Source organism: Capricornis sumatraensis, chromosome 4 (genome assembly GCF_032405125.1).
Source record: "Capricornis sumatraensis isolate serow.1 chromosome 4, serow.2, whole genome shotgun sequence".
NCBI classification, from domain to species: Eukaryota; Metazoa; Chordata; class Mammalia; order Artiodactyla; family Bovidae; genus Capricornis; species Capricornis sumatraensis.
In genome coordinates, this window is record NC_091072.1 from 144,744,833 (window position 1) to 144,757,513 (window position 12,681).

The following is a 12,681-nucleotide window of genomic DNA, read 5'->3' on the forward strand; positions in this document are numbered from 1 at the left end:
TGAAAGTTTTAATATAAGTATTCATTGTGAAATAATTACCACAATAAAATTAATAAAAATATCCATCACCTTCAATAGTTACCATCTGTGTGTGTGTGTGTGTGTGTGTGTGTGTTATATGTACTGGTGGTAACACTTGAAATCTGCTCTCTTAGAAAATTTCAAGTAAATGGTCATCACTATGATATACATTAGGCCTCAAGAACTTATTCATCTTATAACTGAAAGTTTATACCCTTGATCAATATTTCCCATTTTCCTCCACCCATCAATCCCTGGTAACCTTTCTACCCTGTGTTACTATGAGTTCAACCTTTTTTGTTGTTTCAAATAGTGAGATCATGTGAGATTGGTCTTTCTGCAGACAGTTTCACTTAGATAATATCCTCTGGGTTTATCTATGTTGTGGCAAAATGGCAGAATTCCCTTCTTTCTAAAAGTTGAATAATTTTGCTTTTTATACATACATCTCACATTTTCTTTATTCATTCATCTGTCACCAGACACAAAGGCTGTTTCCATATCATAGTCATTTTGAGTAATGCTGCAAAGAACATAATAGTACGGGTATCTCTTTGAAATAGTGACTTTTTCTTGGATACATACCCAGAAGTGGAATTGCTGCATCATATGGTGGCTCTATTTTTCATTTTTTGAGGGGCCTCAATGTTCTTTCTCATAGTGATTATACAAATTTACGCTTCCATTCATTTTGGTTTTTCCTTTGCTCTGCAGAAACAGTTTATTAGCTGTGTGTATGTGTGTTATTTGCTTAGTCGTGTCCGACTCTGCAACCCCATAGACCACAGCCCCACCAGGCCCCTCTGTCCATGGGATTCTCCAGGCAAGAACACTGGAGTGGGTTACCATTTCCTTCTCCAAAAGGAACTATAGAAAGAAATAAAGTGAAGTCACTCAGTCGTGTCTGACTCTTTGCAACCCCATGGACTGTAGCCTCCCAGGCTCACCCATCCAGGGAATTTTCCAGGCAAGAGTACTGGAGTGAGTTGCCATTTCCTTCTCCAGGTAGATCTGCTGTAGTCCTACATATTTATTTTGGCTTAGTTGCCTGTGCTTTTGGTGTATATTCCAAAAAACTCATTGCGAAGACCAAGGTCAAGGAGGTTTTCCCCTATGTTTTCTACTAGGAGTTTCATGGTTTCAGATCTTACTTTTAATTTTTTAATCCATTTTGAGTTGTTTTTGTGCATGGTGTAAAAAAAAGGTGGGAAGGGCGGGCAATTTCATTATTTTGAATGTGGAAATCCCATGGACAGAGAAGCCTGGTAGGTTATAGTCCATGGGGTTGTAAAAAGTCAGACATGACTTAGCAGCTAACAATAAAAACAATCCAGTTTTCCCAATATCATTTATTTAAGAGACTATCCTTTCTGCATTGTACAGACTTGATTTCTTTGTCAGAAGTTAGTTGATTAATAAACATGAAGTTGACTTTCTTCATATACATAAAGAAGGAATGATGCAGGCAAAATGAAACTGTTCTTCCTACCTTTTTTTTTTTTTTTCGTGGTTATTCTCAAGTTTTTGGCTCTATTGTGTTGCTAATGCTTCTTAAATGAACTCCTGAGGTCTCCCAGAGCAATTTTTGTTAGTAGATACCTGTCTAATTGTTATTCTTTGTGGGAGGGACAGAGGTTGGACTCTCCTACTCTGCCATCATGCTGATGTCACTCCTCTAAATCTGTACTGATTTAAATAAATGACTGAATAAATACATAAATGGGGGGAGGGGAGAAGTTAAATTTTCCTTACAGAGATTCCAAACAATATATGGAGATATTCCTGCCTCATGATGTGCAATTTATTCCTTCTTCCCTTGAGTGTTGGTAAGACTTAGCGACTCACTTCTGAACAATAAGGTATGGATGTGTAATTTTATGTCAGAGAAACCTGGCAAATACAACTGAAACCCATGAACAGGGTTAAAAGTGTGAACTACTAGTGATGTCTTGTTGATATCATGCAACTGAACAAGATGCAATGAGAAAGACACCTAATTACTAAAGTATATTTCACCAAAACTCTTAACATCAGACAAACGTGAAAAATAATCAAATAACTCCAGTCTGAGAAGTATTCTCAGTTCAGTTCAGTTCAGTTCAGTCGCTCAGTCATGTCCAGCTCTTTGTGACCCCATGATCGCAGTACACCTGGCCTCCCTGTCCATCACCAACTCCTAGAGTTCACTCAAACTCATATCCATCAAGTCGGTGATACCATCCAGCCATCTTATCCTCTGTCATCCCCTTCTCCTCCTGCCCCCAATCCCTCCCAGCATCAGAGTCTTTTCCAATGAGTCAACTCTTTGCATGAGGTGGCCAAAGTATCGGAGTTTCAGCTTTAGCATCAGTCCTTCCAATGAACACCCAGGACTGATCTCTTTTAGAATGGACTGGTTGGATCTCCTTGCAGTCCAAGGGACTCTCAAAAGTCTTCCCCAACACCACAGTTTAAAAGCATCAATTCTTCAGTGCTCAGCTTTCTTCACAGCCCAACTTTTACATCCATACATGACCAATGGAAAAACCATAGCCTTGACTAGACAAACCTTTGTTGGCAAAGTAATGTCTCTGCTTTTCAATATGATATCTAGGTTGGTCATAACTTTCCTTCAAGGAGTAAGCATCTTTCAATTTCATGGCTGCAATCACCATCTGCAGTGATTTTGGAGCCCCAAAAAATAAAGTCTGACACTGTTTCCACTGTTTCCCCATCTATTTCCCAGGAAGAGTATTCTGAATATCTAATCACTACTCTTCAAATTCATCAAGTTCATAACACATAAAACACCAGAGAAAACTACAAAATAAGGAAAACTAAATGCAAATATAAAAAACTAAATGTAAATGGGTTACATCCTAGAACAGAAAAAAATAATAATAATGGAAAACTGGTGACATTCAAAGACAACCTGGAGTTAGTTAATAATAATGTAGCAATGTTTATTTCTTGGCTTTGACAAATGTACCATAATTATTTAAGATGCTGACATTGGGGGAGTGGGGTGAAGGGTATAAAGGAATGCTTTCTACTATCTTTGAAACTTTGAAGAATTTCAGCAGAGAAGTAGAAACTATAAAATAGAACCAAGTGAATATTCTAAAACAGAAAAAAAAATCCACAAATTTTTACTTTAACATTTTTTTTTAATGAGATTAACAGCAAATTCGAGAGAACAAAAGAAAAAGTCAGTGAATGTGAAGATCTATTGCTAGGAATTATCTAATATGAAGAAAAGAGGAAGAAATGAACTTCTCTTGAGTTCACAGAGTTTTAGTGACCTGTAGGATAATGTCAAGTAGTGTAACGTACGTGCTATATGTGTGAGGTTCTAGAAATACAGGAGAAATAATGGAGGAGCACAAGAATTTGAAGAATTAATGGTCAAATAATCCCCAAATATAGTGCAAAACTTAACATCTATGAGAAAATGAATGCCAATGAGGATAAAAGGAATATCACACATAAAGAATAATGTGATAAAACTGCTGAAAACCAAGGAAAAAGAGAAAAGTTTGCAAGCAGTCAGACAAAAATAACACATTAACAAAGGAGAACACTGACATGAATGGTAGCTGAATTTTCATCAGAAACCAAAAAGGAGAAAGACAACAGAATGACATTTTTAGAAAGGTAACAGAATAGCAGTATTGGTTCAGCCACTACGAAAAACAGTATGGAGGATCCTCAAAAAATTAAACATAAAACTACCATATGATCCAGAAATTCCATTTCTGGGGACATATCCAAAGGAAATAAAGCCACATTCTCAAAGAGATACTGTGCCTCCATGTTCACTGCAGCATTATTTTTAAGTTAGGATATGGAAATAACGTGTCCATCAATTAATGAATGGTTAAAGAAAATATAAGACATATATATCTGTCTCACATTTATATATACATATATGTAATCATGCATGTATGTTCAGTTCACTTCAGTTTAGTCCCTCAGTCCTGTCTGACTCTTTGTGACCCCATGAACCACAGCATGCCAGGCCTCCCTGTCCATCACCAACTCCCGGAGTTTACCCAAACTCATGTCCATTGAGTCGGTGATGCCATCCAACCATCTCATCCTCTGTTGTCCCCTTCTCCTTGTGCCTTCAATCTTTCCCAGCACCCGGGTCTTTTCAACTGAGTCAGCTCTTCGCATCAGGTAGCCAAAGTATTGGAGTTTCAGCTTCAACATCAGTCCTTCCAATGAACACCCAGGACTCATCTCCTTTAGGATGGACTGGTTGGATCTCCTTGCAGTCAAACGGACTCTCAAGAGTCTTCTCCAATACCACAGTTGAAAAGCATCAATTCTTTGGCACTCAGCTTTCTTTATAGTCCAACTCTCACATTCATACATGACTACTGGAAAAACCATAGCCTTAACTAGACAGATCTCTGTTGGCAAAGTAATGTCTCTGCTTTTTCATATGCTGTCTAGGTTGGTCATAACTTTCCTTCCAAGGAGTAAGTGTCTTCTAATTTCATGGCTGCAATCACCAACTGCAGTGATTTTGGAGCCTAGAAAAATAAAGTCAGCCACTGTTTCCACTGTTTCCCCATCTATTTGCCATGAAGTGATGGGACTCGATGCCATGATCTTAGTTTTCTGAATGCTGAGTTTTAAGACAACTTTTTCACTCTCTTCTTTCACTTTCATCAAGAAGCTCTTGAGTTCTTCTTCCCTTTCTGCCATAAGGGTGGTGTCATCTGCATATCTGAGGTTATTAGTATTTCTCCCGGCAATCTTGATTCCAGCTTGTGCTTCTTCCAGCCCAGCGTTTCTCATGTACTCTGTATATAAGTTAAATAAACAGGGTGACAATATACAGCCTTGACATACTCCTTTTCCTATTCGGAACCAGTCTGTTCTAACTGGTGCTTCCTGACCTGCATACAGGTTTATCAAGAGGCAGGTCAGGTGGTCTGGTATTCCCATCTCTTTCAGAATTTTCCACAGTTTATCAGGATCCACACAGGCAAAGGCTTTGGCATAGTCAATAAAGCAGAAATAGATGTTTTTCTGGAACTCTCTTGCTTTCTCAGTGATCCAGCGGATGATGGCAATTTGATCTCTGGTTCCTCTGCCTTTTCTAAAACCAGCTTGAACATCTGGAAGTTCACAGTTCATGTATTTCTGAAGCCTGGCTTGGAGAATTTTGAGTATTACTTTGCTAGCGTGTGAGATGAGTGCAATTATGTGGTAGTTTGAGCATTCTTTGGCATTGCCTTTCTTTGGGATCGGAATGAAAACTGACCTTTTCCAATCCTGTGGTCACTGCTGAGTTTTCCAAATTTGCTGGCATATTGAGTGTAGCACTTTCACAGCTAAAACACAGGCTTAGAGGGAATTCTAAAGCTATAAGTGAATACAGAGCAGAAAGATTTTAAACAAATAATCAAGTATAAGAAAATAGAAAAAGAAGGGCAAATGAAAACCAAAGTAAGCAGAAGAAAGGTCAAAATTTTTAAATCTGAAATCAAGCAGCAGTAGAAACCAAGCAATAGAAATTTTAAAAACCAATCAACAGAAAAACTAACAAAACCAAAATTTGGTTCTTTGATAAGATTATTGACTGATAAACTTTTTTCCTTAATATATATATTTTATTGAAGTATAGTTAACTTATAATGCTTCGGGTGCACAGCAAGGTGATTCAATTAAACATATACACATATATTATTTTTAAGATCATTTTCCACTACAGGTTATTGTAAGAGATTGACTATAGTTCCCTGTACTATATAGTAAATCTTTGTTGATTCTTGCATATATTTTTTGAATTAGAAATCTAGCATTCTATTCATACTAAGTCAAATAAGTGGAATCAAAATATCATAAATTTTTTAGTTAGGCAAAAATTCATAAGTTTTCTAAAATATATCTTATACATACTATTTATATATATGTATACAAAAGCTTTTCTACTATGCTTCATAAAGTCTTGAGAAAGAACATCAAAACAAAAAAAATAGATGGAGAAACTGGAAAACATAAACAAAAATGGGATTACTGAATATGAAATAAAAAAGCAAAATAAGCTAGATAAAAATAAAGATCATCATACAGTCCTATTGTTTTTAAACATGGCTGCTCATTAGAAACATATCTGGAATTTGGGAGGAAAAAAGCTATAATACCTGGGCATTTGTATTTTTTAAAAAAATTCCAAGGTAATTCTGATATACATATGGATTACAGATTTTTCTATTAAATGGTAGTTTGGTGATATAGAATTCTATTATATTTCTGTATCTTGAAATAAAAGGAAGATTTACACTAACTTACTTCAAGACTTATAAAACTAGAAGAATCAAGACAGTATATTGTTGGCATAATAATAAACAAGGAGATCAATGGAACAGAATTAAGTACAGCAATAGAAACACATTTATACAGTGAACTGATTTTCAACAAAGTTCTAAAGCAACTTAAGGAGAAAGAAAAGTCAACAAATGTTACTTGAAGACCTATATATCAACATGGGAAAAAAAAAACTAACCTTGACCCAACTATACAAAAAAAAAATTAATTTAAAATTGGCTTAAATTGAAGAAAGTAGGGAAAACCACTAGACCATTCAGGTATAACCTAAATCAAATCTCTTATGATTATACAGTGGAAGGGACAGATTCAAAGGATAAGATCTGATAGACACGGAGGTTCGTGATATTATACAGGAGGCAGTGATCAAGATTATCCCCAAGAAAAAGAAATGCAAAAAGGCAAAGTGGTTTTCTGACAAGGCCTTACAAATAGCTGAGAAAAGAAGAGAAGCTAAAGCCAAAGGAGAAAAGGAAAGATACACCCATTTGAATGCAGAGTTCCAAAGAATAGCAAGAAGAGATAAGAAAGCCTCCCTCAGCAATCAATGCAAAGAAATAGAGGGAAACAATAGAATGGGAAAGACCAGAGATCTCTTCAAGAAAATTAGAGATACCAAGGGAACAATTCATGCAAAGATGGGCTCGATAAAGGACAGAAATAGTAGGGACCTAACAGAAGCAGAAGATATTAAGAAAAGGTGGCAAGAATACACCGAAGAACTGTACAAAAAAGATCTTCATGACCCAGATAACCATGATGGTGTGATCACTCACCTAGAGCCAGCATCCTGGAATGTGAAGTCAAGTGGGCCTTGGGAAGCATCACTACGAACAAAGCTAGTGGAGGTGATGGAATTCCAGTTGAGCTATTTCAAATCCTGAAGGATGATGCTGTGAAAGTGCTGCACTCAGTATGCCAGCAAATTTGGAAAACTCACCAGTGGCCACAGGACTGGAAAAGGTCAGTTTTCATTCTAATCCCAAAGAAAGGCAATGCCAAAGAATGTTCAAACTACTGCACAATTGCACTCATCTCACACGCTAGTAAAGTAATGCTCAAAATTCTCCAAGCCAGGCTTCAGCAATACATGAACCATGAACTTCCAGATGTTCAGGCTGGTTTTAGAAAAGGCAGAGGAACCAGAGATCAAATTGCCAATATCTGCTGGATCATCGAAAAAGCAAGAGAGTTCCAGAAAAACATCTATTTCTGCTTTATTGACTATGCCAAAGCCTTTGACTGTGTGGATCACAATAAACTGTGGAAAATTCTGAAAGAGATGGGAATACCAGACCACCTGACCTGCCTCTTGAGAAACCTGTATGCAGATCAGGAAGCAACAGTTAGAACTGGACATGGAACAACAGACTGGTTCCGAATAGGAAAAGGAGTATGTCAAGGCTGTATATTGTCACCCTGCTTATTAAACTTCTATGCAGAGTACATCATGAGAAACACTGGGCTGCAAGAAGCACAAGCTGCAACCAAGACTGCCGGGAGAAATATCAATAACCTCAGATATGCAGATGACACCACCCTTATGGCAGACAGTGAGGAAGAACTAAAAAGCCTCTTGATGAAAGTGAAAGAGGAGAGTGAAAAAGTTGGCTTAAAGCTCAGCATTCAGAAAACGAAGATCATGGCATCTGGTCCCATCACTTCATGGGAAATAGATGGGGAAACAGTGGAAACAGTGTCAGACTTTATTTTGGGGGGCTCCAAAATCATTGCAGATGGTGATTGCAGCCATGAAATCAAAAGATGCTTACTCCTTGGAAGGAAAGTTATGACCAACCTAGATATCATATTAAAAAGCAGAGATATTACTTTGCAAACACAGGTCTGTCTAGTCAAGGCTATGGTTTTTCCAGTGGTCATGTATGGATGTGAGAGTTGGACTGTGAAGAAAGCTTAGCGCCGAAGAATTGGTGCTTTTCAACTGTGGTGCTGGAGAAGACTCTTGCAAGTTCATTGACCTCAAGGAGATCCAGCCAGTCCATCCTAAAAGAGACTAGTCCTGGGTGTTCATTGGAAGGACTGATGCTGAGGCTGAAACTCCAATACTTTGGCCACCTCATGCGAAGAGCTGACTCACTGGAAAAGACCCTGATGCTGGGAGGGATTGGGGGCAGGAGGACAAGGGGACAACAGAGGATGAGATGGCTGGATGGCATCACTGAATCTATGCACATGAGTTTGAGTGAACTCCGGGAGTTGGTGATGGACAGAGAGGCCTGACATGCTGCGATTCATGGGGTCGCAGAGTCGGACATGACTGAGAGACTAAACTGAACTGAACTGAAGTGCTACTACAGCCATCTTACAGAAAAAAAAATAAATGAAACTTTTGGCCAATCCAGTATATAATTTCAATTTCATACGAAATTCTGGAATAGACAAAATTAATCTATGGTAAAAAGTTCAGAGCCTCTAGCGCTAGGAGAAATGACTGGAAAGGGGCATGAAGAAATTATCTTGAGTGAGGAAATTTTGCTAAATATTGATTAGAGGGTGTTATAGTTTTCCAGTGGTCATGTATGGATGTGAGAGTTGGACTGCGAAGAAAGCTGAGCGCTGAAGAATTGATGCTTTTGAACTGTGTTGTTGGAGAAGATTCTTGAGAGTCCCTTGGACTGCAAGAAAATCCAACCAATCCATCCTAAAGGAGATCAGCCCTGGGATTTCTTTGGAAGGATTGATGCTAAAGCTGAAACTCTAGTACTTTGGCCACATCATGAGAAGAGTTGACTCACTGGAAAAAAATCCTGATGCTGGGAGGGATTGGGGGCAGGAGGAGAAGGGGACAACAGAGGATGAGATGGTTGGATGGCATCACTGACTCTGAGTAAACTCCGGAAGTTGGTGATGGACAGGGAGGCCTGGCATGCTGCGATTCATGGGGTTGCAAAGAGTGGACACGACTGACCGACTGAACTAAACCGATAGTTATGATGCACTTATCAAGATTCACTGAATTATATACTTAACAGTTGTGAATTTCATGATTTATACATTTTACTGCAACAACAAAAAATAAAACTTTAAACAAATATTGAACTCTAATTAGCAGGCTTTCTTTACCAGCTATAAAACTACTTCCTGTATTTTTCTCATGTATGAACAAACATATAAATATACTGAATATAATTGGGGATAATTTCTCACCTTTGGCAAAATATATAGATTTCCAGTCTGCTGAGAAAGGCAAAACCAATGATCACAAGTAACAATAAGCATACACTGTAATCAGATCTCAGTTTCTCAATACCCTTCTCCACTAAAGGAACCAGGCCCCCTTTGAGATATGACTGATACTAGGGTAAGAAAAGTTCAAGACCCACATGGAACATCTATATACCCAAAAGTAAAAAAAAAAAAAACTGCTCAAAAAATTACAGGGACCAGTCGAAAGGACAAAGAAGCCATCATAAAGAGGCTCCCACTGACAGTTCACCTAGTGACCCAAGCTCTCTGGCAATTCTTCTGTCATATCATCAGTCACCTGCAAGTTCCTGTGGCAGGAACCACACTCTTTCTTCAAAGGTCTGAATCTCTCCCATGTGGTTGGCAAGGCAGCACTTACTTTAGGTTTCTAAGTCGCCTTCTTGTTAACTCAATTTCAGCCCTCAAGGCTGTAGCTATATTTTGTAGTTCCGACTTCTGCACAACTTATTAGAGTCCTCTCTTACCCCTTTTAGTAATTATTTTTTACTAAGAAACAATTCTTTATACTAAATTCTTCCTTAAAAATCCCTTATGTGGTATCTGTCTTCTGATTGGATCCTGAGTGGGACACAACATTTCTCTCTTAGTCCTATCAAGCAATGCATACCTAAATCATGAGGCAATATCAGACCAAACCAAAATGAGAGACATTCTACAAAATAAGTGACCTCTACTTTTCAAAATGTCAAGGTCAAATACGATAAAGAAAAATGACAACTAATTGCAATGTGTGACTCTGACTTGGTTTCCATGGTTGGGAAAGGGAAAAAAGTGCTATAGATCCTAATTTTGATAATTATACTGTAGTAATATAAGAATGTCTTTATTCTTAGGAAATACACACTGATGTACTTAGCAGTAATACTTAGTGGTAATGGGGAACTTACCCTCATATTGTTCAAAATAAACGTGTATGCCTGTGTGTGAGGGAGGATGGAAGAGCACGAGAGAGACTAACAAAGCAAATGGGGCAACATGTAAACACTTGGTGAATCTGGTAGTCTATGCAAGAGTTCTTTGTACTATTTTTGCATCTTTTCTAAAAATTTTAAGTTATATTAAAGTTGAAAATTACCAAAGACAAAAATATATTTAGTTCTTGAAATATATTAAATATGATCACTTTTAAAAGGATAGCATCAATAAAAGTTCAAGATTGAAATCTGGTTCAAGATGGCAAATTAAATACATGATGTATAATGGGACTGAGAAACTACCAAACAAATTTTGAAAGATTGCTGAGCAGATCAGAAAATATAACAGAGTATATTTGACAGTGAAACCACAGCAAAATCCATTACACAGAATTCATACAGAACAAAGCTGTTGAGAGCTTAAAAAAAGGGATTCCCAGTGAAGCTCCCATCTCAATTTACTTTGTTTAGAAAGCAGTTCTATTGACATATACACACGACCTCAAAGCAATGAATTGAAGGAAGGATTCAGAATACCTAGCTCTTTCAAGCATCCTTCCCTTTTCTGCATATAGGAAAGAAGAGGCATCCTTAGCATTTGATTTTAAGACCCTACTGGAATCATTTTCTTAATATTTTTTACCAGAGTATTGTTGATTTACAATGTGTTAGTTTCTGCTATATAGCAAAGTGTCAGTTATACATACACATATATCCACTTTTTTTAGATTCTTTTCCCATATAGGTCATTCAGTTCAGTTCACTTCAGTTCAGTCACTCAGTCGTGTCCGACTCTTTGCGGCCCCACGAACCGCAGCATGCCAGGCCTCCCTGTCCATCACCAACTCCCGGAGTTTACCCAAACTCATGTCCATTGAGTCGGTGATGCCATCCAACCATGTCATTTTCTGTTGTCCCCTTCTCCTCCTGCCCTCAATCTTTCCCAGCATCAGAGTCTTTTCCAATGAGTCAGCTCTTCGCATCAGGTAGCCAAAGTATTGGAGTTTCAGCTTCAACATCAGTCCTTCCAATGAACACCCAGGACTCATCTCCTTTAGGATGGACTGGTTGGATCTCCTTGCAGTCCAACGGACTCTCAAGAGTCTTCTCCAACACCACAGTTCAAAAGCATCAATTCTTTGGTGCTCAGCTTTCCTTATAGTCCAACTCTCACATTCATACATGACTACTGGAAAAACCATAGCCTTGACTAGACAGACCTTTGTTGGCAAAGTAATGTCTCTGCTTTTTCATATGCTGTCTAGGTTGGTCATAACTTTCCTTCCAAGGAACAAGTGTCTTTTAATTTCATGGCTGCAATCACCACCTGCAGTGATTTTGGAGCCCAAAAAATAAAGTCAGCCACTGTTTCCACTGTTTCCCCATCTATTTGCCATGAAGTGATGGGACTCGATGCCATGATCTTAGTTTTCTGAATTTTGAGCTTTAAGAAAACTTTTTCACTCTCTTCTTTCAACTTTCATCAAGAGGCTCTTTAGTTCTTCTTCCCTTTCTGCCATAAGGGTGTTGTCATCTGCATATATAGGGAATTACAGAGTGCTGAGTAGAGCTTCCTGTGCTATTCAGTAGGTTATTATTAGTAATCTATTCTATATATAGTCATGTGTACATGTGAATAGAACCACTTTCTAAACAAAGTAAACTAGTTTACTATTATCAGTAAACTAATAATAGTTTACTGGTTTAGACCCCATTACTTTGCATGTGGGAGGAGGGGATGGATGGTGCAGTGTGGGGAGCATCCTTGCTAATGAAGAGGCTAGAGGCCCAGAACAGGAAAGCAAAAAATAACCTCTAACTTCAACTTTTACCTCTGACAAGAACCTTGAGATCAGTTCTGACAGATGGCTCCCAGAAAGGGCCCTGAGCCCGAGAAGCAGGGAGTGACCCAGGTCACTTGCAACTAGATGGAAAAGGAAGTTCTCCCTTGCCCCCACTCCTGAAGAAGAAATTATTCCACTTTTGTTGTTGTTTAATTCCTAAGTTCTGTCCAGCTCTTTTGCAATCCCATAGACTGTAGTCTGCCAGGCTCCTCTGTCCATGGGATTTTCCAGGCAAGAATATCAGAGTGGGTTGCCATTTCTTTCTCAGGGGATCTTGCCGACCAGGGATTGAACCCATGTCCTCCGCATTGGCAGGCGGATTCTTTACTCTACTGGGAAGCCCTACTCAATTG